The sequence below is a fragment of the Nerophis ophidion genome, linkage group LG08 (genome assembly GCF_033978795.1).
Source record: "Nerophis ophidion isolate RoL-2023_Sa linkage group LG08, RoL_Noph_v1.0, whole genome shotgun sequence".
NCBI lineage: Eukaryota > Metazoa > Chordata > Actinopteri > Syngnathiformes > Syngnathidae > Nerophis > Nerophis ophidion.
Window position 1 is genome coordinate 35,701,920 of NC_084618.1, and position 24,134 is coordinate 35,726,053.

At 40.4% G+C, this 24,134-nt stretch overlaps 1 protein-coding gene and 1 long non-coding RNA gene across 2 annotated transcripts in view; one reads left to right on the forward strand and one right to left on the reverse strand.

Annotated features, from left to right (window-relative positions):
- The window catches only part of grin2da (glutamate receptor, ionotropic, N-methyl D-aspartate 2D, a), a 361,767-nt gene that overhangs the window by 222,584 nt on the left and 115,049 nt on the right, over positions 1-24,134 (reverse strand). The gene's annotated exons all lie outside the window — the stretch shown is intronic.
- Positions 21,785-23,119, forward strand: LOC133557045 (uncharacterized). The gene is made up of 3 exons (XR_009807662.1): positions 21,785-21,871; positions 22,563-22,873; positions 22,948-23,119. It is a non-coding gene; the product is annotated as an uncharacterized LOC133557045 (long non-coding RNA).

Sequence of the window (24,134 nt, forward strand, 5' to 3'; positions counted from 1 at the left end):
CCTTTGCAACCCTAGTTGTAACTACTTCTAAATCACTAATCCTTGTCTCTGTTGAGACAAATATGGTTCATTTATTTCAAACATATACCTGAAGGGCAAGTAATACCTATTCATGCTTCACTACAGACTGCAATACATCGGAGTCACAATATTGAATGTTAACTTTCAACACACTACACATAAGTCAAAGAAGGGCATACGTAGTCAAATATGAAACCATTCAGTAAGGATATAAAGCTACCAAGATGGAAGATGATTGGACACATACAGGACCACAACAACAATTGCAGCATAGCCGTGACCTGGGCACCAGAGGGGAAAAGAAGAAAGGGAAAACCAAAGACCACCTGGATGCGCACCGTTGAGAAAGAAAGGAAAGAGGGAGGATGGAGCTGGAGCAGCCGATCGTGAGAAATACAGAAGCTCTGTGAGGGCCTAACAGTATGTGCCATGAGGCACAAAATGGATAGGTAACAGGTAACAGGTTTAATGTACCCTAAGATTTTTTGTTCAAATAAAGTCAATAATGATATTTTTGTGTGGTCCCCTTTATTTAGAAAAGTACCGGAATACATTTTGGTACCAGTACCAACATATTGGTATCAGGACAACACTACTCTCAACAAGTGTTTGATAAAAACGAAAGAGTACAACAGGCCTGACAAAAACATGCTGAAGAACATCCAGCCTCTGGACAGAAACATGGAATAACATCCAACATCTGGAAAGAAACATGTTGAAAAATCAATCAATCAATCAATCCAAAATAATTTGTATAGCCCTAAATCACGAGTGTCTCAAAGGGCTTCATAAGCCACAACAACATCCTCGGTTCAGAACATCCAATATATTGATGAATGGTTCCAGACCATCTCTTTGGCTCAAAGTGTTGTTGTGTTCTAGTAACAAGTAAACAGCAGTCACATTAAGTGTGACTGGTGTGTGTGCGTATTGACTTTGGTCGGCCTTGAACACACACACACAATACCGAGCTGGCCGCTGGCTGTTAAGTGATAGCAGCTGGTTTTTCTGGCGTCATGTTTTTGGTTGAAATGAGGAGAACGATGTTGTGGATGCTTCTTATTTTAAATGACCCACTTTATTTTCTCTGTGTTGTCATATCTGCTCACAGGATTATCTGCTCGCACGTGACTGCACATGCGGCGCTACGTTTGTGTGTCGACTGTCGAGGATAATTGAAACCGTTTTCACGCTCTTGGCGAGTCTGATTATCATGTCTTCAAAACGACGTGACGGGCCCGTGACAAATATTCAGCATCATGTGACGCTGACTGAAATCCCATTTCAACACTGGTATTTTAATCAGCAGTATTCTACCGACACAAGGACACGTAGCATCTTTATATATTCTGAACAAAAATATAAACGCAACACTTTAGTTATTTTCTCCCATTTTTCATGAGTTGAACTCAAATATGTAAAACTTATACCATACTTACTAATTACCTAGTCCTCTTAAACATTGTTGACAAATCTGTCTAAATCTGTGTTAGTGAGCATTTCTTCTTAGCCAAGATAATCCATTCCCCCTCACAGGTGTGACATATCAATATCCTGATTAAACAGCATGATTATTGCACAGGCGTGCCTTAGGCTGCCTACAATAAAAGACCACTCTGAAATGTGCAGTTTTGCTTTATTAGGATCTGGGGGAGGTCAAAAAAGCAGTCAGTATCTGGTGTGACCACTATTTGCCAATGCAGTGCAACACATCTCCTTGGAATAGAGTTGCTCAGGTTTTTGATTGTGGTCGTGGAATGTTGGTCTACTCCTCTTCAACGGCTATGCAAAGTTGCTGGATATTGGCAGGAACCGGAATATGCTGTCGTATACGTCGATCCACAGCATCCATAACATTCTCAATGGGTGACATGTCTGGTGAGTATGCTTGCCATGCAACAATTGTGATGTTTTCATCTTCCGGGATTTTTGTACAGATCCTGGCAACATTGGGCCGTGCATTGTCATGCTGCAACATGAGGTGATAGTCTGGGGTGAATGGCACAACAATTGGCCTCAAGATCTTGTCACGATATCTCTGTGCATTCAAAATGCCATCAATAAAATGCATTTGCATTCTTTGTCCATAACATACGCCTGCACATACCATAACACCACCCACACCATGAGCCACTCCATTTAAAACATTGAAATCAGCAAACCACTCTCCCACACGACGCCACACACGCCATCTGCTATCTGCCCTGAACAGTGAAAACCGGGATTCATCCGTGAAGACAACACCTCTCCAATGTGCCAGACGCTATCAAATGTGAGCATTTCCCCACTTAAGTCGGTTACGAAGACGAACTGCAGTCAGGTCGAGACCGCGATGAGGAATGACGAGCATGCAGATGAGCTTCTCTGAGATGATTTCTCACAGATTGAGCAGAAATTCTTCGGATGTGCAAACCAAATGTTGCAGAAGCTGTCCGGGTGGCTTGTCTCAGACGATCATGGAGGTGAACCTGCTGGGTGTGGAGGTCCTGATCTCGTGTGGTTACATGCGGTCAGCGGTTGTGAGACCGGTTGGATGTACTGCCAAATTCTCTGAAACGCCTTTGGAAGAAGAAATGCTCACTTACAGATATTCAGACAGATTTGTGAACAATATTTGAGACCGACAGGTCTTCTGTGTATTTAGTAAAAGTGTTCAATCTTTGAGTTCAACTCCTGAAGATAGAGAGCAAAAACAAAAGTGTTGCATTTATATTTGTATCCAGTGTACATGATGCATGCTAACAGAAAAAAACAAACTGTTATTTTACAATCCAAATTACGTCTGTGTCAACTGGCACACTTCCGTACCTACACTTTAAGCGAATAAGTACACTGACAAAGACAGCAAAATGCAGCGCACTGTTAGTCCTGCATGTTGCACTGAAAACAGCCAAAATGATGAGTGTGCATAGCACGCACTACTAAGCAAATATGCAACTTTGTATTTGAAGCATTAACTACATGCAAGAGACAAAAAGTAATATGTATTTTCCTAATTGTTCTACAATCAACACCGTAAAACTATTTTTATACTCTAGTCCAGTGGTTTTCTAATTGTGGTACGCGTACCACTAGCTCCATCTCGTGGTACACCAAAAAATCACTTGATTAAAGTGCAGCCTTTTATTTTTCTATTTTCAAACACAGTGTTACACAGTTCAAACTGTGTGTAATGTTGCAGTGGCCAAAATATTGAATTTACTTGTTTAATAAAACTTCTGTGTTGCCTTTAATGAATGCTTAGGCCTACTACACTGCTTTGTTCTAATGTTGGTAATTATGGTGGTACATGGAGAGCCGAGTTTTTTTCCAAAGGTGTACTTAAGAAAATAAAACATTGAGAACCACCCATATGTGTCTCACAGTTATTAAAAATATTTAACGTTTAGTTTTAACAATGACACCCGTAGATGCCTCACAGGCAGCATGCTGCCCCCTGTTGACTTGGAGTGTAACCACGCCAACGAGCAGCATGCTTGCCTATTAAGCAGAGCACGTGAGCACGTGATTCCGTAACAAAGGCGGGAAATTTGCTAATGAAACACCATGACCCGTGAAGATGAAGCAGCGCTTCCCCCGTGTATTCATTACATCTAATTACGACTTCCATGTCACTATTTTTTTGTGCTACTGATGAACTCTTATGCTGCAGCTCGCCGACATAGTCCCCACTGAGAGGTGGGTTGGACTGCACTGCATTGCATTTCCCAGACAAGTACAAAATAATTTTCCAGAAAAATAAATTCGATTTTACTGCATTTTTGTGCCCTAAAGCAGTGGTTCTCAACCTTTTTTCAGTGATGTGTCCCCTGTGAACATTTTTTTTTATTCAAGTACCCCCTAATCAGAGCAAAGCATTTTTGGTTGAAAAAAAGAGATAAAGAAGTAAAATACAGCACTATGTCATCAGTTTCTGATTTATTAAATTGTGTAACAGTGCAAAAATATTGCTCATTTGTAGTGGTCTTTCTTGAAGTATTTGGAAAAGAAGATATAAAAATAACTAAAAACTTGTTGAAAAATAAACAACGTGATTCAATTATAAATACAGATTTCTACACATGCTTCACGGTGGCAGAGGGGTTAGTGCGTCTGCCTCACAATACGAAGGTCCTGCAGTCCTGGGTTCAATCCCAGGCTCGGGATTTTTCTGTGTGGAGTTTGCATGTTCTCCCCGTGAATGCTAGGGTTCCCTCCGGGTACTTCGGTTTCCTCCCACTCCCAAAGACATGCACCTGGGATAGGTTGATCGGCAACACTAAATTGGCCCTAGTGTGTGAATGTGAGTGTGAATGTTGTCTGTCTATCTGTGTTGGCCCTGCAATGAGGTGGCGACTTGTCCAGGGTGTACCCCGCCTTCCGCCCGACTGTAGCTGAGATAGGCGCCAGCGCCCCCCGCGACCCCAAAAGGGAATAAACGGTAGAAAATGGATGGATGGATGGATATCTACACATAGAAGTAATCATCAACTTAAAGTGCCCTCTTTGGGGATTGTAATAGAGATCAATCTGGATTCATGAACTTAATTCTAAACATTTCTTCACCAAAAAATAAATCTTTAACATCAATATTTATGGAACATGTCCACAAAAAAATCTAGCTGTCAACACTGAATATTGCATTCTTGTATATTTGTTTTCACAGTTTATGAACTTACATTCATATTTTGTTGAAGTATTATTCAAGAAATATATTTATAAAGGATTTTTTAATTGCTACTATTTTCAGAATATTTAAAAAAAAATCTCACGTATCCCTTGGCATACCTTCAAGTACCCCCAATTTGAGAACCACTGTCTTGAAGAGCCAAAAGACATCCTTACCTTGACAGGACACTTCATTATGTGCACCGTCTAATGACATCCGATACAAAAAAATGCTGCCTTCACAAAGCAATGCTTATTTTTTAAAGCTATTCCTTTAACAACTATTATGTACTGTGTCATATTCAAAGACGTTCCTATTATTTTGAGACCGACTATGCCGGAACATTGTATTAAAAGCATCAAAGGATTGTGGGACTCCCTCCTCGACCGCCTTTCCTTACCGCTGCACAATCATGTGCATGTGAGGCGTTTAAGGAGCGCCAGTATATCTCAGCCACAAAAATGACTCCCGACAAAGCTTTTTTTTTTTTTTTTTTCTCGCAAATGTGATTTCCTTTCAGTCGTTCTCATTAAATCTTTGTGGTGCTCAGCATCTTCGCTGTGTACACACACTCCTCCTCTTCCTGTGGGCCATCACAATTCATTACAGGCCCAGCTGATTCATGGCTCCGTACCACATCATCAGCCCGCACTGAGGCAGGCCCATAAATCTACTGCACCCTAACATGCGCACACACACAACGGAAAAAATGTGCTGCATGCCTGCATCAGCATATCAAAGAAAGCGAATACGTGAGCGCTGCATGTGGCACACACACACTTACACCCACACAGCACCATCATGCTGAGGACCATTATTAGAGCCCGCTGAAGGCGAGTGTGCCCGCCTGAATGAGAGCCTACGCTAATGTTCACAATAGACGAAGAGTGACACCAGACCCTTTTTTTCTGGACGATGAAATATTTGCCCGAGTGAGAGATCATTGATAAAGCTCAGTTTATTCATGTTTCAGTATCAATGGCACTTGCCTTCACCAGCATATACTCAGCACTCAATACTCAGTATCGTCGCAGAAAAAGAACTGTGTGTGTTTTGTTTAATTGCTGTGCAAGACATGAGGCCACTTAGCTTTGACAGTGATGGAAACAACAATCGATGACCAAACGAGCACACATTTTAAATTAACCTCCCTTTTACATCATGTACAGTTATTCACCTGTGAAAGCACACACACACACAAACACACGTGCACATACGCACATGTGAAAGAATAAAAGGCAAAATAAATAGTGTTGGTGCCCTGTGGCGTTACATTGAAGTCTTCATACTGCTGTCGGTCATCATGACAGGAAACTGTGCATGTGTGTGTGCGTGTGTGTGTGTGTGTGTGTGTGTGTGTGTGTGCAGGGGCGCCGAAAAGGGGGGGTAAAGGAGACGGATTCTAGGGGCCCATGATGGAGGGGGGCCCAGAGAGGCCCCTAATGATGATGAAATTATATGAAATTATGTGTTGAGGGCCCTCTAAAGATTCTTTTCATGGGGCCCAAAATCCCTAGCGGCGCCCCTGTGTGTGTGTGTGTGTGTGTGTGTGTGTGTGTTGGGTGGTTCAATTCCGGGCTTGGGATCTTTCTGTGTGGAGTTTGCATGTCCTCCCCGTGAATGCGTGGGTTCCCTCCGGGTACTCTGGCTTTCTCCCATTTTTCTTTCTGGCACTCACTGAGGGTGGATGCTCCCCTTTCCTCTCCCTTATCTCTCCTGCTTGCTTCTTTGTTTTGTCTTGTCCTAACTTTCTTGTTGCCTCTTTTTGCACTGCTCTCCAAATCTAAACATTGGTACTATTTAACTGGCCTCAACAAAATTGACAAGATCATGGGTTTGGGGGAACCTGCTCTCGTGACGAAGCGGTTCTTGCTGGACACATGACGGACTTTTGGGAGAAGAAGGAGGGCCGCTTGCCTGGCGACCCTTTTCTGTGGAGGACGTGAAGATATCCACCTATTCGGAATTATGACAACAGGACATCTGCTGATTGGAGTAAGCGTTGCTCTGGTTTGTCCACAAATTGGAAGTTGCTGGCAGTCTTCAAAGTAGCCCAAAGCTGCCACAAATGATTGGAGGATGCGGGAAGAACTGTGGATTACATCGGACTGTCTACCCCGCAGTTTTTGAGGACCAGTCATAGACAATTTTAGATGGAAAAGCAAATTTTATTTTCACTCGCATACAAATAATTTTAACTTGGATTGTTTCCCTGACTTCGAGACTCTCCCGAAGATCGCTGCAGCGAAGACACAACAAACTCCCTTTTTGTCCCTCATGGACACACACTTGTTGTTGTGAACTTTGGACTAGCGACGGCAAATACATCAAGGCCGCGGAACAGAGACACACTATGGGCTTATATACACACACACACACACATCCACAAAAAAATATACGCCACACACCCGTCCCCCTAATCCAACGCCCTCGACGCAAATCCCGTAGGGGTGATAAATGGATGCTCAGCGCCTGAGAGCTGCGGCCTACCACCATGACCTTGAACTACCTTCCCTCTGTTGCTAGATATCTCGAGATGTATGTTGTAATATGATTATGTGCTTTGCTAGGGAGGTTTTTTCTCACTCCGAACTGGGCTCCAGGGAGCCCAGTCTGGATTGTATTTTTTACTGATCTTGGCCCAGCGTTTACCTTTTTCCCATCTTTTACGGGGCGCCTTATGGCGACCCATCAGCGTTCTTGTTCTGTAACCCTGTACACTGTTTGTTTGTCTAATCTTGAACAGGTCTGTGCTGAAAACAAAGTTTTGTTGTACTTGTTGCAATGACAATAAAGACCTACCTACCACTTCCAAAGACATGCACCTGGGGATAGGTTGATTGGCAACACTAAATGGGCCCTAGTGTGTAAATGTGAGTGTGAATGTTGTCTGTCTATCTGTGTTGGCCCTGCGATGAGGTGGCGACTTGTCCAGGGTGTACACCGCCTTCCGCCTGATTGTAGCTGAGATAGGCTCCAGCGCCCTGCGCGACCCCAAAGGGAATAAGCGGTAGACTATGGATGGTCGAATGGGTAACACTTTAGTATGGGAAACATATTCTAATTAACAAAGACTTAATTTAGAGTTATTTAGACTTTAGGGAAACATATAAGGGTAAGGATTAGGGTTACTAATAAGCAATAATTCTGAGGTTATTGAGGGAAGACTCTTAGTTAATGGCTTACTGGTCGTATAATAAGGCCATGCAGAATAAGGAATTAATAAGTACCTAATAATGACTAATTAAGAGCCAATATGTCACTAATTTGCATGTTAATGAGCAACTAATTAATGGTGAATATGTTCCCCATACTAAAGTGTTACCATTTTTTCCATCCATCCATCCATTTCTACCGCTTTTTGTCATGTTTTGTGGTCGTGTTCCGTTTGGTTTTGTCACCATGACAACCATTAGTTCACCTGATTCATTTGAACTCACGCCCCTGATTTGTTTAGGACTCGCGCACCTGTGTTAATCGTGTCACTATTATTTAAGCTTGTAGTTAGCAGGCAGTCAGCCTGGCGACATTGTTGTTGTTCTTTTCATGCTGCTCCTCTTCATGCCATAGATTCATGTTCTTTTTCCTGTCAAGTAAGTTTTGTTTATTGTCCAAAATTTTGTTTAAGTTGTGTTTCCGCCTTGTGCGCGCCTTTTTTTTGTACTTTGTTGTAGCTTTTGAGTTCAAAATGTAATTATGTTTTTACCAGCACGTCATTTCCCGAGTAGTCCGTCTGCCTTCCTGGGAAAATGAACCCGCAGCAAGCTGCGACCCCCCCATCTTGACACTAGTCCCTTTTGGGGTTGCGGGAGATACTGGAGCCTATCTCTGTTGCATTCGGGCGGAAGGTGGTGTACACCCTGGACAAGTCGCCAGCTCATTGCAGGGCCACAACAGATAAATATTCACACTCGCATTCACACACTAGGGCCAATTTAGTGTTGCCAATCCGTTTTTTGTTTGAATATATTTTCTGTAGGAGAACAAACATGACACAAACCTTAATAATTGTTGAAATCCCACTGTTTATATTAAACATGCTTTACTGGTGAGAGAGTATTTGGCAGGAACTGTTGGGTCCTAATTTCAACGATCTTTGAACTCCACCGTAAATTGTTTACATGTACAACTTTCTCTGACGCTGCCACAGAAATACGTGTTTTTTGCTACTCCTTCTTTGTCTCATGTTGTCCACCACACGTTGTATGCTGTGTGTGAATGCACAAACATGACCTTTTTTTGATTTTATTGATTTGCTGGAGTGCTTATCAGGCATATTTGGTCAGTGCATGACTGCAAGCTAATTGATGCTAACATGCTATTTAGGCTAGCTGTATGTACATATTGCATCATTATGCCTCGTTTGTAGGTATATTTGAGCTCATTTAAGCCACCATCCATCCATTTCTACCGCTTATACCCCTCGAGGTCGCGGGGGGGCGCTGGTGCCTATCTCAGCTACAATCGGGTGGAAGGTGGCGTACACCCTGGACAAATCGCCACCTCATCGCAGGGCCAACACAGACAGACAGCCAACATTCACACTCACATTCACACACTAGGGCCAATTTAGTGTTGCCAATCAACCTATCCCCAGGTGCATGTCTTTGGAGGTGGGAGGAAGCCGGGGTACGCAGTCGCGGGAAGAACATGCAAACTCCACACAGAAAGATCCCGAGCCCGGGATTGAACAGCTCATTTAATTTCCTTTATTTTTATGTATTTTATGTATTTTTATCTATTTATCTAAGTTCTTATGTTTTTTTGTGTTATTATGAATTTGGACTACATTAGTTTTGGCCCTGTGATACGGTGGTGACTTGTCCAGGGTGTAACTCGCCTTCTGCCCGAATGCAGCTGAGATAGGCTCCAGCCCCCCCGGGCCCCAAAAGGGACAAGCGGTAGAAATGGATGGATGGATGGATGTCCTCTGTGTATTTAATGTATTTTTGCATGTCTCATGACACATTAGCTATATGTAATATTGGCTGCAGGACTGATAGTTGTTTGTGTGCCATGTTGTTCCAGACCACAGCAAACGTTAACCAGCTTGCAAAGAGTGCGATAAATCCATTAGAAGACGTCAGCCTACCGTTTTTTTATTAAACTTGGACACACATCTATAACTTCGGCCATTCTGAGTTAGTAATTTCCAGAAGTTATCTCATCCTGTGAAAAGCCTCAATTTTACTAATGATGTCCAATGTTGCAAAAATGTGTAGAGTAAATAAACATTTCTGTCAACAAAGATTTGCGTCAGCCTTTGATAGTAGGCTAATATAGACACTTATATAAGTCTTTTAATTTTTTGCGGCTCCAGACAGATTTAAATTTTTTCATTTTTGGTCCAATATGGCCCTTTCAACATTTTGGGTTGCCGACCCCTGCTCTAAATGAACCTGTTGACTTTTTGCTGTAAGTTAGACACATTATGGCAAGTAAAAGTGTTGTGTCATGTCTAACACACACACACACACACAAATACACTGACAGGAGATGACATCACGCTGCTAATGCCTCGGTTTAAACAAGACAACAAGACAATGAGGAGCATCGCTAATGTTTTCCCCGGTGTCCTTGGGACGCGCCGCAGCTCATGTTAAACGTCACGTCACTGCCGGTAACCAAGGCAACGCGGCCCCTGGTCACACAGCCCTTAATTGGCTGCAGATGACATTGTGTAAACCTATCCTGTTAGCGTTAGCCACTCGCTAACTCAATCTTTGCCTCACAGTTGGACTTCGTAAGGGTGGCAATGTTGATAATTCTCCACTACCGCAGTAAATTGGGAGCCAAAGACGGAGAAAAAAGTCGCCCGAAGACTCAGAATCTTAATGGTAAAAACACGGCTAACAACAAAGCAACGTTTACCAATTCATCCGCATGTTGTCCTGTGTTGACGTCAAAGGAGGAAGTGAGGCCCTCATTTTTCTGTCGGTTAGAAGGAAAATGTGAGACCAGTTCTTCTCCGACGGTTGAGTTCAAAATCTGAAAGAACACAGGCTTTATATATCCATACAAAACCACATTTTATTTTGGCGAACGGTACTCAAGGTCCTACTGGGACACCGGAGATGTTCAAGTGGTGAAGGAGTGATGGCGAAAAATGGATGTTATTATTTGTGCTATGGTGCTATGTTTTGGACTAGTTCGCTCACTGTAGGGACTGCCGGTCAAAAATGTACTTCTGTTCTGTGCCTTGAATTGGAAGTATATTTCGTTTGGTCTACTATCCCACTGTAGTGTTTCTGCTCAAAATTATTCTTCATTCATCAAACCAGGCAACATCTGTAAGTTTTACAATTTAGCTAAAACAAAGCGTACTTCGTAAACTGTCCCATGTGTGATGTCTGTAGGTGGTCATGCGTATTTTCACGTGCTCTAGTAATGGAATCAAGCTAGCGTCATTAGCATTAGCAAGTATGCTAACACGTTTACATAAACTGACCATATCCTTTTTTGCGGGGGCTGTCCGGGCGGAATTTCTTAAATGCCTCAAAAGTCCGGTATTTTGAGTTAGGATTGCGTGTACGGTATTTTCGATGTACGAACGTTAAGAAGGGGTTAAAAACAAAACTAATTTTGAAGGTGCGTGCGCCCGCAGCAGCATTCGTGAGGGAGGGACAGAGAGAGCAAGAGAGTTATGATAAACGCGCATGCGTCGCCAGGCTCCGCTTTTTATGATAGATTCATCAGAATTAGGGGTGTCAAAAGTGTGCCCCGGAGGCCATTTGCGGCCCGCAGCTACTGTTTTAAAGGCCCACTTCACATTCTAAAAATACTATTAAAATAAACAAAACATAACAAAAGTGAAAAAAAAAGTTTAAAAGTGAAATGTAATTTAGAAAAAGTTGCAATGTTGACTGATATCATTGCTCAAAACATAATATTGAATCAAAATCAATATTCATATGAATTCTTGACCTATCCAAGGTTCCCATTACATCACATCAAATATTCCACTTTGAAAAATATTTTTGGTGGAAGATTTTGCATATTTTGTGCGTTTGCCATTAAAAACATAGTTTTGTTGGACAAAAAAAGGGCAGAAAACAAACAACATAAAAATAACTAAATCCTTTTGAAATGAAGGATAGATAAGAAGTTGATTTAAACTCCAAAAATGTTAGTGTTAAATATAAATATATGTATGCCTTTGCACACAATTATCATCATTTCATGACCTAAACAAAACACTTTTTACACTTTTATACTGAAATAAATACACCTACAACTTATTAAATAACAACATAGAAAAAACTACCAGCAGCGGTAAAGTTCAGATCCATGAAGAAAAGAAGAAAGTGAATGAAAGTTTATAACTGAATACATTTACATATGCATACAATTTTTTTTTTTTTTTTTTAATATTTTTTTTAATGGATGAAGTAACGTTTATGACAACCTTTTTCCAAAACACAACATGGAATGTTAGATATAACAGGATAATGCATACGTTTATCTTTTTTTTTCAAAACGCTTACAAAAAAGTGGTACCCTAAAAATGTACTAAGGGACTTGATGGAGTCTCTAGGATCCCATTTTTAAAAGTTCCAAGCGCAAACACTGCTGTCAACATAGGAGAAAAAAATGCTTTATTTAGATTTATATATTATGTATAAAGCAAGTTCGAGTATCATTGGCAAATTTTCACCGAGTCCCGGCCTTGGCACGCATATATGCGTCCTCTTTTTGGGATTTCAGAATAAGGTCAGCCTATTTTACAGGTGTCTGTGTTCATAATTTTAATTTACAATGGCATTCTTTTTGTATTGTTTCAGTTTCATATATTCACCAAAACGTCACTGTGGAGTTATTGAGTCTGTTTAGCTGATCAGAGAGCTACTGTAACTTCCACAGCTCGTGGGTCCATGACAATGACTTCTGTTTTGTGTGATCACTCGTTTTACTGCCATGTGACAGGCACTGTTTGGAAACAATTAAGGTAAATAAACATTTACAAAATCTTTCGTACCGGTAAATATCTGCGGCTAATAGTCTGCGGCGGCTAATAGATGTAAAAATATTTGTTACGTGCAGGCGGTGCGGCTTAAATACCGGTGTGCTATACAGCCTGGAAAGTACAGCACACTTGAGATTATAAATGAATAAGTGTGTGACCATGGTAGTGCACTGACAGTACCTGGATGTTGCACTCAAAACAGTCAGAATGGTGAGTGCACAGTGCACTTACTACCCTCATAAGTGGCCATCTTGGCCATGTCGTCGAAGGGGGAGGGGGCTCTATCTCGAAATAATGGCTGCTAAGGAGCTACTGGAAAGCACTGGAAAAATAGTGAAAAGAAGAAGAAGAAGAAGCCGGTAAATATGCATTCGCCATGGTGTGCAAGGAATGTAATGGTTTTGGGACAGCGCATTCAGTGTACACCTTATACTTACTGAAGTGTACTAATGAAGTATTACATTTTGAGACACAGACTTGAATTTTTTTTTTTTATTTTATAGTAAAACATACCAATGTAAAATATAGTGTTATTTTTAGACCGAAATACTGTAATTTGAAATACAGCACCACTGGTATTGTGATCATAAAATTCTGGCAGCTGACCTGCCAGTTTATTTACCGTAAAATAAATTGTCAATTTTACAGTGCTATACAGGAAATGAAAAAACAGTTTTATTTATGGTAAAATACTAGCAACTGTTCTCACTAGAGATGCGCGGTTTGCGGTCACAACCGCGGATTCCGCGGATAAACCGCGGGTCGGGCGGGTGACATGACGAAAAAATAGATTTTGAATAGATTCGGGCGGGTGGCGGTTGAACCAATTTGAAAATATATATTGTAACAATCCCAGGAATGTAGGCTCATACAACTTCTTCGTTTGTCTTGTCTTTATTGCACAAGATGTAATACAACCACACAACAGCTCTCATGTCTCTAACGCTTTTCCCGGGACAACGCGAACTCTCACTTTCTGTCGATAACATCACTTCCCTATCTCTCCCGGAAGTCCCGCCCCCAGCCAAAGTCATTGGCTGACACCCCGTAGCCAGCCGCTACATTATACATAGTTAAATGTTATGTTGAAGAGGTTCGTTTAGCCTACTGACGTGTATTTATAAATGGTTGATTTATATAGGCTAGTAGGTAAAGTGTTGTACCTGACTACTCTTGATGGTACAATCCATATAACACGTCACAGACAACGTCACGCTAACATCACGTGACACCTCTGATGAAGGCTGCAGAAGCAAGGTAGCCAAAACTTGTCAGGTACAACACTTTACCTTACTAGCCTATAGAAATCAACCATTTATAAATAGTTAAATGATGTTACCCACATACGGAAAACTAGCAGCACTCTTTGAAACATTATGTGGGCATACTTTTATTTTGAAGTGTCTCGTTTGGTCTGTCGACGGATGTAAGGAAGCTACTTCCGGGTGTGGCCAACGATGTATTTGTCATTTGTTGGTATTTTACTTGGTAAAATGTTTTATCCACATGCTGTGCATGTTATTATTTTTACGTTTGTAACCTGCTTTATTTATTACAGTTTTCACGGTGAATTTGAAGGGAAAGTAAGCCTTCAAATAAATCAGTTCAAGAAAGCCATTGTGTCTGTGCTATTTGGAGGGAGTTACACTTTCTTAACCTCACTAATGCCTTGCATCGTCTATATTAGACATATAACAACGGGCGGGTGGTGGGCAGGTGTGGCTTTGATGAAATGTTGGTTCGGTTGGGTGGCGGGTGGATGACGACTTTTGTGATGCGGTTTCGGGTGATATAATTGCCTACCCGCGCATCTCTAGTTCTCACAGTGCATTCCTGTCAATGCTCAGGGCATTCAATTGATCGCAACAGTTTGGTTTGTCTAAGAAGACGTTTCGCCTCTCATCTAAGTAGGCTTCATCAGTTCATGCTCATAGACTTTGATTGCTAAGTATGTGGTCAACATCTCAGCACAGGTGATTGGCAAAACACCACATAACATCCAAAACTCCATTGACTTAGTCGCAAAGATCAGAGACCGAAAACTCGAAAACAATGAATCTATAGTTTAATTTGATGTCACCTCCCTGTTCACCTGTATCCCGTCCCAGGATACAGTAGAGACGGTGAGGCAATGTCTACTAGGTGATTACATGTTACAGGATTGAGCCACACTAAACCAGGAACAGATTTTCCTTAGGCCGGAACTTTGCCTTAAAACTACGCACTTCCAATTACTTTGAAGGTTTACCGACAAAAACAACGATTTGCCATGTGATAATCTGTATTCCCAATAGTGTCAAACCTTTACATGGAGGATATGGAAAATATAGCTTTGAGCTCTTTTAAGGGAACAGCACCAAGTCATTGGTACAGATATGTGGATGACCCATGGATGAAAATCAGAAGCCATCAAGTGCAAGCATTCACCGAGCACATTAACTCAGTGGAAAAAAAAACAATAAGTTCATCATCAAGTTTTAGACTGTGCTGTCCACACTGGAAAGAAAAGGGGCCTCTATGTCGAGGTTTACCGAAAACCCACAATTACCTATCAATACCTACTTTTTGACTCACACCACCTACTGGAACACAAACCGGGCATTATCAGAACCCAACAGCACAGAGCTTATAATGTTCCTACCAGCACACAGGTCAAAGAAAAAGAGCATAAGCATTTGAGGGGACGCCTCAAAACCTGTAGTTGACCTAGGTGGTCGTTTGTGAAAGGTTCATCCAGTTCTCAATGAAACAAGAACAGTGGATCAGGAGGAAAAATGTGACAGAAACAAAGATACTGTATAGTCATTCCATATGTATCAGATTTACTGTATCTGGGAAAAACAGCGCAACAATTAAGCACACTTCAAACCAGGCATCCCCCTAAAACACAAACTAGTGCATCCTAAAGACCGGACATCCCACAGCCACAAAAACAATCTGGTGTATACTATCCAGTGTAATGATGAATGATCTGATTCATATATTGGGGAAACAAAACAACCACTAAGCCAACGTATGATACAGCATACACAAGCGAACTCTTCAGGCCAAGACTCAGCTGTCTACCTGCACCTCAAGGGGAATCAGTACTCCTTTGAGAACAAAAATGTACAGATTCTGGACACGAAGGACGGGTGGTACCAAAGAGTCAAAGTTGAAAAACCATCCCTGAAGAGAGGAGGAGGTCTGCGACACCAACTATCTTTCACATACAACACTGTCCTTCCAACCATTCCTAAAAGACTCTGCAATTCAGCCTACAACAAATAACAAGAGTTAGAAACATTTTGGTCACAGATGCTCCTTTGTTTACAACTGAATGAAATGCTAACGTGTGGGATTCCAAATATTTTGTGCGGTTAGTGGTGGTTCGGCCAAAGAATACCTCAACGCCATGTCATTGACATTTATAGTAGGATTGCTCATTTGCATCTCAACAGTTGTTTTTCTCACCACGATAGGACGGAAACATTGTTGCCCAGGGACACCCTCCTGATATTGGCGTATACATATTTGAACAACAGCCCAATGCCACACAACAAAATATAACCAAACTGGGGAATATCACTGTTTTGGAAAACTTTAAAGAGGAAATGGAGCAGTTTACCCGACCGAAGCACATCATGATTGCAGGGCTACGCATCAATCCTCGATCCTATGCAAGAGCAGTTGACAACAGAGAACCAGATTACATGAATGCTGCTTCAACAGAACATGTGGTCAACATTATGCAAAGGGAATTGATGTGGATATCAACACCATTCATACGTGCATTTCACTGATTAGAAAAGGCAACAACACCACGCAGGTCACATTCGTTAAGGTAAAGTTAAAATAGCATTTCTGACACAGAAAAAAAAAAGCTGAAGGGCACAATTGCTGATACATTTACAAAATAAAAATTGACAACAGGCTTCCCAAATGCTGTTATAAATTAAGCATGATGAGTTGAACATATGTCAGCATGTGGCCCCCTTTTAACTCTTTTTTTCAAACGCTTATTGCAAACGCTTACTTACAGTTAGTCATTAATTTCACTTGTTAAGTCAATACTTTGACATAGTAAGTCATTAGTTTGTCATTATTTTGACTTAGTAAATTAGTAAGTCAAAATATTGACTTACTAACTCCTAATAAGGACATACTTAGTATTTCAGGTAACTAGGACTGTTTTGTGTATTGTTTTCAATTTACGAAAAAAATATCGAGATAATATATTGTATATCGGCATTCAGCATATGGAGCGGAAAACACAACCAAAAGTTGTAGGCTTCCTCGTGCGACGAAGCAGCCCTACTTCACTGCAGTCTGTAGTCTATTGCCCCCCAAGGCTGTGGTGGCAGCGATGAGATGGAGACGAGTTACGCTGTTCCTTACACCCACCCACTTCCCCCTGGAGAGACACCACCTTAACTAACACATTTTCTGGGGGAAACACTGAAATGTGTACATGAACGGACCCCTCCTTAACGCAATGCTGAAATCGCCAAGAAAGCACACGACTCGAGAAAACAGGAAAAGTCAAAGAGCTTGGAGCGCAAACTGCAAAATCTACATAAAGCTGAATGGAGGTCCTCAAACAAGAGTCGTCATTGTTAAAAACATCAAGAATTTGTGGACAAATATCAGAACTCCCAGCAACTACAATAACAACAAAAAAAAAACGATAATGGAGTCTGACAGAAAACAAACATTGACATTCGACTACAAAATTACAACGTTCCAAGGGATTAACAAACAAGATGATCTTCACTCAGGTGCAAATTCATCTCCACTAACAGACACTCAGAGAGCAACACATAATTGCTGAACAGGAATGTATAGAACTGAAAACCTTCAGCATAAATTACAATAGTCCGGAATTAGATAAGAATATAGATCCAGATACGCTGTTTTTCTTCCACACCAGGAATAATTGTTTTTATTATACAGACGAACAATATAACAGAAACATTAAAATAGACAACAAACTGTCGATTATTCCTTTAAACAGCAGAAGTTTGTATGGTAACTACAACAATATGAAGCTTTTTTTTTAACAATTCAACAAACCCTTCAAAGTTATTGCTATCTCAGAAACCTGAATGGATACTAAAATAGAAATGGATTTTGACCTGAAAAGCTATGAACTAAATTATATCAACAGAACCAACAAGAACGGAGGGGGAGTAGCTGTGTATGTGATGAAGAACCTTAACTACAAAGTGGTAAGAAATATGTCACTAGCTATTGATAATATCTTAAAAAAGTAAAAACGTACTGATCAGTTGTATGTATAGATCACTGAAGTCAAACATTGATAGGTTTGAGAACTGGATTAAGGCAACTTTTACTGAAACCATCAAAAAAGTATTTTCTTATGTGGAGACTTCAACATTGACCTCTTGAACCCAAACAAACCAAAGGCCATAGACGACTTTATTGACACAATGTTTAGCCTGAGTTTACAGATAAAATCACAAGGTCAAGCAGAATCTTAGGACAAAGAACCATACTTATTAATAATATTTTTACTAATGATTTTGATAATAATACCACAAGTGGCCTGCTATTATCCGACATCGGTTATCATCTGCCAGTTTTCACAATCTATGACCGAAACTACAAGAAATGGAACATTGATAACAAAAATACTTTTCAAAGAATATGTACATAACAAAGTATGAAAGCTTTTAAAAATGATCCGAGAAAACAGAGTTGGGACAATGTCTACAGTGAAAATGATGTAAATGATGCATATGGCAGTTTTTTTTATTCTTTTGAGGTGCTTTATGACAAACACTGTCCATTGAAAAAACTTAATAAGAAGCAAAAGAAAAATAATATACAAAATGGCATTTTATAGAACATTTATAAGATCTACAGAAGCAGGAATCAAGTGCAAAATGTATAAGAACAAGCTAACTGGCATACTAGAAACATGTAAAAAATAATGTTACAGTCAATTGTTGGACCAGAACAAAAACAATATGAGAGCAACGTGGGCATGCTGAATAGCATTATTAAAAATGGTACTAAAGAGAACTATCCTAAATACTTTACCTAAATAACTATTCCATCTTTATACTTTATGTGGAACCATTTCTCTTGTGGATCATACAAGTTTGTGTAAGTCTAAGTCTAAGTCTACTTCTTAGATGGAAGTGTAAAAAATTACAATATGAACAAAGTAGTTGAAAGCATCTATAAGTACTTTGTGAACATTGGACCAAATCTGGAGGAAAAGATTCCACAGAATCAGTTGAGAACTTGAATGACACTATAGATAGAAACGCCAACTCTATGTTCCTCAGAGGCGTGACAAAAGTGGAAATGATCAATATTGTAAAAAAAGGTAAATGCAAAACCTCAATTGATTGCAAAGAAATTGCTATGGAAACGATAAAAAAGGTTGTTGAAGAGATTTTAGAGCACTTAACATATTTCAGCAACCTATCATTTCAAACAGACACATTCCCAAATAAAATTAAAACAGCAAAAGTCGTACCGATTTATAAGACTGGTGACAAACAGTATTTTACAAACTACAGACCTGTTTCTCTACTTCCACACTTTTCTGAAAATTTTGAAAAACTGTTTAACAACAGATAAGACAAATTCATGAATAAAAATGAAACACTCACATACAACCAAATACGGATACAGAGTCTCAACATCAATGGCGTTAATAGAAATAACGGAATACATCCCTACTGCAATAGATAGCAAGAAATGGGCTGCTGCAGTGTTTATGGATTTAACAAAAGCATTTGACACAATCAATCACAATATCTGAATAAACAAATTAGAAATGTATGGAATCAGAGGGTTTGCCTTGAACTGGGTTAGAAGCTACTTAACCAACAGGGAGCAATACGTGAAGATAGACAAATACACTTCTCCAGAGCTGAAAATACTTTGTGGCGTACCTCAGAGATCAATACTTAGACCAAAATTGTTCAATCACAATACAAACAACATTTGTAAAGTTACAAAGGACTTAAAGTTAGTATTATTTGCAGATGATACAACTGTGTTTTGCTCAGGAGAGAACACACAAAAGCTAATACAAAAAATAACAGAAGAAATGAAAAAAAGATGGTTTGACAAAAACAGACTATCTTTGAATCTCAGTAAAACAAAAATAATGCTATTTGGTAACAGAAGGGGAAATCAAACAATTACAAATAGACAGAGTAGATATTAAAAGGGTAAAAGAAAAAAATATTTTTGGGTGTAGATAGATAGATAGATAGATAGATAGATAGATAGATAGATAGATAGATAGATAGATAGATAGATAGATAGATAGATAGATAGATAGATAGATGGATAGATAGATAGATAGATAGATAGATAGATAGATAGATAGATAGATAGATAGATAGCTGGATTGATGGATGGATGGATGGATGGATGGATGGATGGATGGATAGATAAATAGATAGATAGATAGATAGATAGATAGATAGATAGATAGATAGATAGATAGATAGATAGATAGATAGATAGATAGATAGATAGATAGATAGATAGATAGTACTTTAGTGATTCCTTCAGGAGAGTTCCCTCAGGAAAAATAATAGATGACAAAATTAACTGGAAAACTCATGTAAAAAATATACAACATAACGTCGCAAAAAACACGTAAATAATGAATAAAGCAAAACATGTTCTGCACCTAAAATCAGTCCATATTCTCTACTGCTCGCTAGTGTTACCATGTCTGAGTTATTGTGTAGAAATATGGGGAAACAACTACAAATGTGCGCTTCATTCAGTAACGGTGTTACAAAAAAGATCAATTAAAAAAATACATAATGTTGGATATAGAAAACATACAAATGCTTTATTTATTGAATCACAAATATTGAAATTCAACAATTTGATGCATTTGAAAACAGCTAAAATTATGTACTAAGTGAACTATAAACTGCTACCCAAGAATGTACACCACTTCTTCTCTACAAAAGAGAAGCACAATAATCTTAGAGGAAAATCACATTCAAAACATTTGTATGCTCGTACAACACTTAAAACATTTAGCATATCAGTAAGTGGAATTAAATTATGAAAAGGATTAACCAAAGAAGTTAAACAAAGCACCAATATGATTCACTTTAAGAGACTGTTCAAACTACAAGTGTTCACAAAGTAAATAGAACAACATCTATCATGAATATCTTGAACAGGTTTTTTTTTCCTTTTGAGATAAAGATTATCTATGTAATTAATATTTGTTTACTTACTATGGTATATTATTGATTTATTATATATTTATTCACTGTTCTGTTACAGAAAACAAGGAAATGGAATAAAACTACTATGATATAATAAAAGGGGTCGGATTAAATAAGATCAGCTTCTTCCTACTCCTTTTCGGACGTGCTGTAATGAAACAACTGGAAATATGTGATGCATGACATTGTGTCGTATGCATGTTGGAAATAAACTGAAACTGAAATGAACTGTTTTGAACTGAATTGTTTTTACAGTGCATTACCATAAAATGGAAAATGGTACCACTTTCAATTTTTAAAGCAAAATATTGGTGATTGAGCTGCTAGGTTCTTTTATTACTGTGAATTCTATGGTTGTTGTTTTCTCAGTGCATTACTGTAGATGGAAAAAATAGGTACCACTTTTATTTTTATTGTAAAATTCCAGCGACTGACCTGCCAGTTTTTTACCGTGAAATCTACAGTCATTGTTACAGTGTATTAATGTAAATGGATAAAAGGTACTACTCTCATTTTTACGGTAACATTCTGGCAAATTAACTGCCAGGCTTTTTTTCTCTATATAATCTACGGTCAATTTTACAATGAATTACCGTAATTGGTAAAACCATACTACGTTTACAGTTGTCACGCCTGTAGATTATGTTTTGTTTTCTGTCATGTCTGATCACGATGGTGTAAAGCCATACTACCCTGAGCAGCCCCAATCTCGTTAGTTCACGAAGCTAAGCAGTGTCTGGCCTGGTTAGTACTTGGATGGGAGACTGCCTAGGAATATCAGGTACTGTTTGACCTTTGGACTCTTTGAGTTCCTTTTTTTTTCACTCCCTTGTTTTGTTTCCATGGCTACCCATTGGTTTCACCTGTTGCTCATTTGGACACACGCACCTGTGTAATCATGTCCCTGTTACTTAAGCGTATCTTTTTCTGTTGGTCGGCCTGGCGTCATCGTGATCTTGTCTTGCTCTGTGCTGACTTTATTCCTGCCCTGCCATAGTTTCCTGCTTCATGCCATGCCAAGTAAGTTTTGTTTGATTTATGCTCATAGTCTGTTTATGCGTTTGTTTTGTTCCTTAGCCCAAGTTGTGCCTCCACTGTGAGCGCTTTTTGTTTGTAACTTCCATCCATCCATCCATTTTCTACCGCTTATTCCCTTCTGGGGTCGCGGGGGGCGCTGGCGCCTATCTCAGCTACAATTGGGTGGAAGGCGGGGTACACCCTGGACAAGTCACCACCTCATCGCAGGGCCAACACAGATAGACAGACAACATTTATACTCACATTCAAACACTAGGGCCACATTTTAGTGTTGCCAATCAACCTATCCTGTTTGCAACTGTTTGTAGTTAAAATTAAATCATGTTTTTACCAAAACGCCATGTCCCGAGTAGTCCGTCTGCCTTCCTGGGAAAACGACCCCGCAGTAAGCTGCGACCCCCCATCTTGACAACAGTAAAGTTCAGTCGACTGAGCGTCCAGGTTTTTTTGGTAGTTTATTTTACATTGTATAATAATAAGTCAGTGTGGAGAGACGGAGCCGACGAGCCAACAGCAGGCTAAGATAAACAGTGGTCCTACCCAAGATGGCGGCCAGGAGGCGGAGCATGAAGCAGAGCGGAGAGGCGCGGCACGCCAGGAGCGACACTGCAGCCATCAGAGTCAGGTGCGTAGATTACACACCTGCTCTCAATCCCTACATCTTCTGCTGCAGCATAAAAGGGGAGAGGGAGGAGTAATCGTGGCAGAAGTAGAAGGAGAGAGACAAACAACCAGACGAGCGAACAGACGAGCGAGAACCCCAGGGAGCCACGGAGCGACAAAGACCAGCACAGGAAGACTGGCGACTGAAAAGGAGACCGGCACGAGCAGAGAAGGAGGCACTGAAATAGCGACCGCCTGACTGCGAGCGACTTTCTGTTTGCAATAATAAAGACTCAAACCTGTGCAAAGCGATGTCCTCCGTTGATGATCCATGCAACCCACACGATGGCGGCAGGAAGCCGTTTATAGTCAGCTTGAATTGTATGACCTTCATCTGCATCTACATTTTTAAGAGCATACAATAACATCCCCCTACCTCCCCATTGTTGTTATAGTGGCCTCAACAGCCAGCAGCTTGCTGTCCACCAACATCCGTCACACTTCCACCGCCAGGACCAACTTTGACCTCAGAGAGCGAGACTCTTGCTGGGCAAATAAAGTATCGGACATGTGACTCCTGGCCTTGCAGGGTCGCCACACTCAGGTGCGCAGGTCGTCGCTGTGACGACAGCCATAACACATCTCCTCCACTGTGTGAGTCGGAGGCGCTTTGGGAACATCTTTTTTTATTTTGTTCAAAAAACACTCATAGAAAATAAGACTGTCCTCTTAGCAGTAACACACAATGTGTGTGTGTGTGTGTGCAGGACACCGCGATAGAAAGTCAGCGTGCACGTGGAGCAACGATGCTCCATTTGTGGCGATGCAGCGGGAATCGATGTTTCCCAGAACACTCAGTACTGATTACGGGGCTGCAAAAGTGTGAAAATGTTGCAAAAAAGAGTCTGCCAATCAATATATAGATTGACGAAGGCGTACTCTGAGCAAACTTTAAAACAACTGAGACCAAAAAAAAATTATTACCATCTTCATTCATTTCACATCGTTAATCATTCACATCGCTTCCCTGCTCTTATTTGACTTGCAGTGCAAACAGGCCCGCAGGCCATGGCGGGCCTTCATGAGGAGCAAAAAGAGAGGGAGGAGTCTTATTTGTCAAAACACTTCGATATCAACATTTTCTAATTGCAACTCAGCATTGATTGGCAGTGCAAAGCTTGACAAAAAAAACACGATCAAGATGCTTTCAACTTTTTAAAATGGCAACAATCAATCAATCAATGTTTACTTATATAGCCCTAAATCACTAGTGTCTCAAAGGGCTGCACAAACCACAACACAAACCACTACGACATCCGCGGTAGACCCACATAAGGGCAAGCAAAACTCACACCCAGTGGGACGTCGGTGACAATGATGACTAAGAGAAACCTTGAAGAGGACGAAAGCAATAAATGTCGAGCGGGTCTAACATGATACTGTGAAAGTTCAATCCATAGTGGATCCACCACAGCCGCGAGAGTCCAGTCGAAAGCGGATCCAACACAGCAGCGAGAGTCCCGTTCACAGCGGAGCCAGGATGAAACCATCCCAAGCGGAGGCGGATCAGCAGCACAGGGATGTCCCAAGCCGATACACAGGCAAGCGGTCCATCCTGGGTCCTGACTCTGGATGAGCGGTC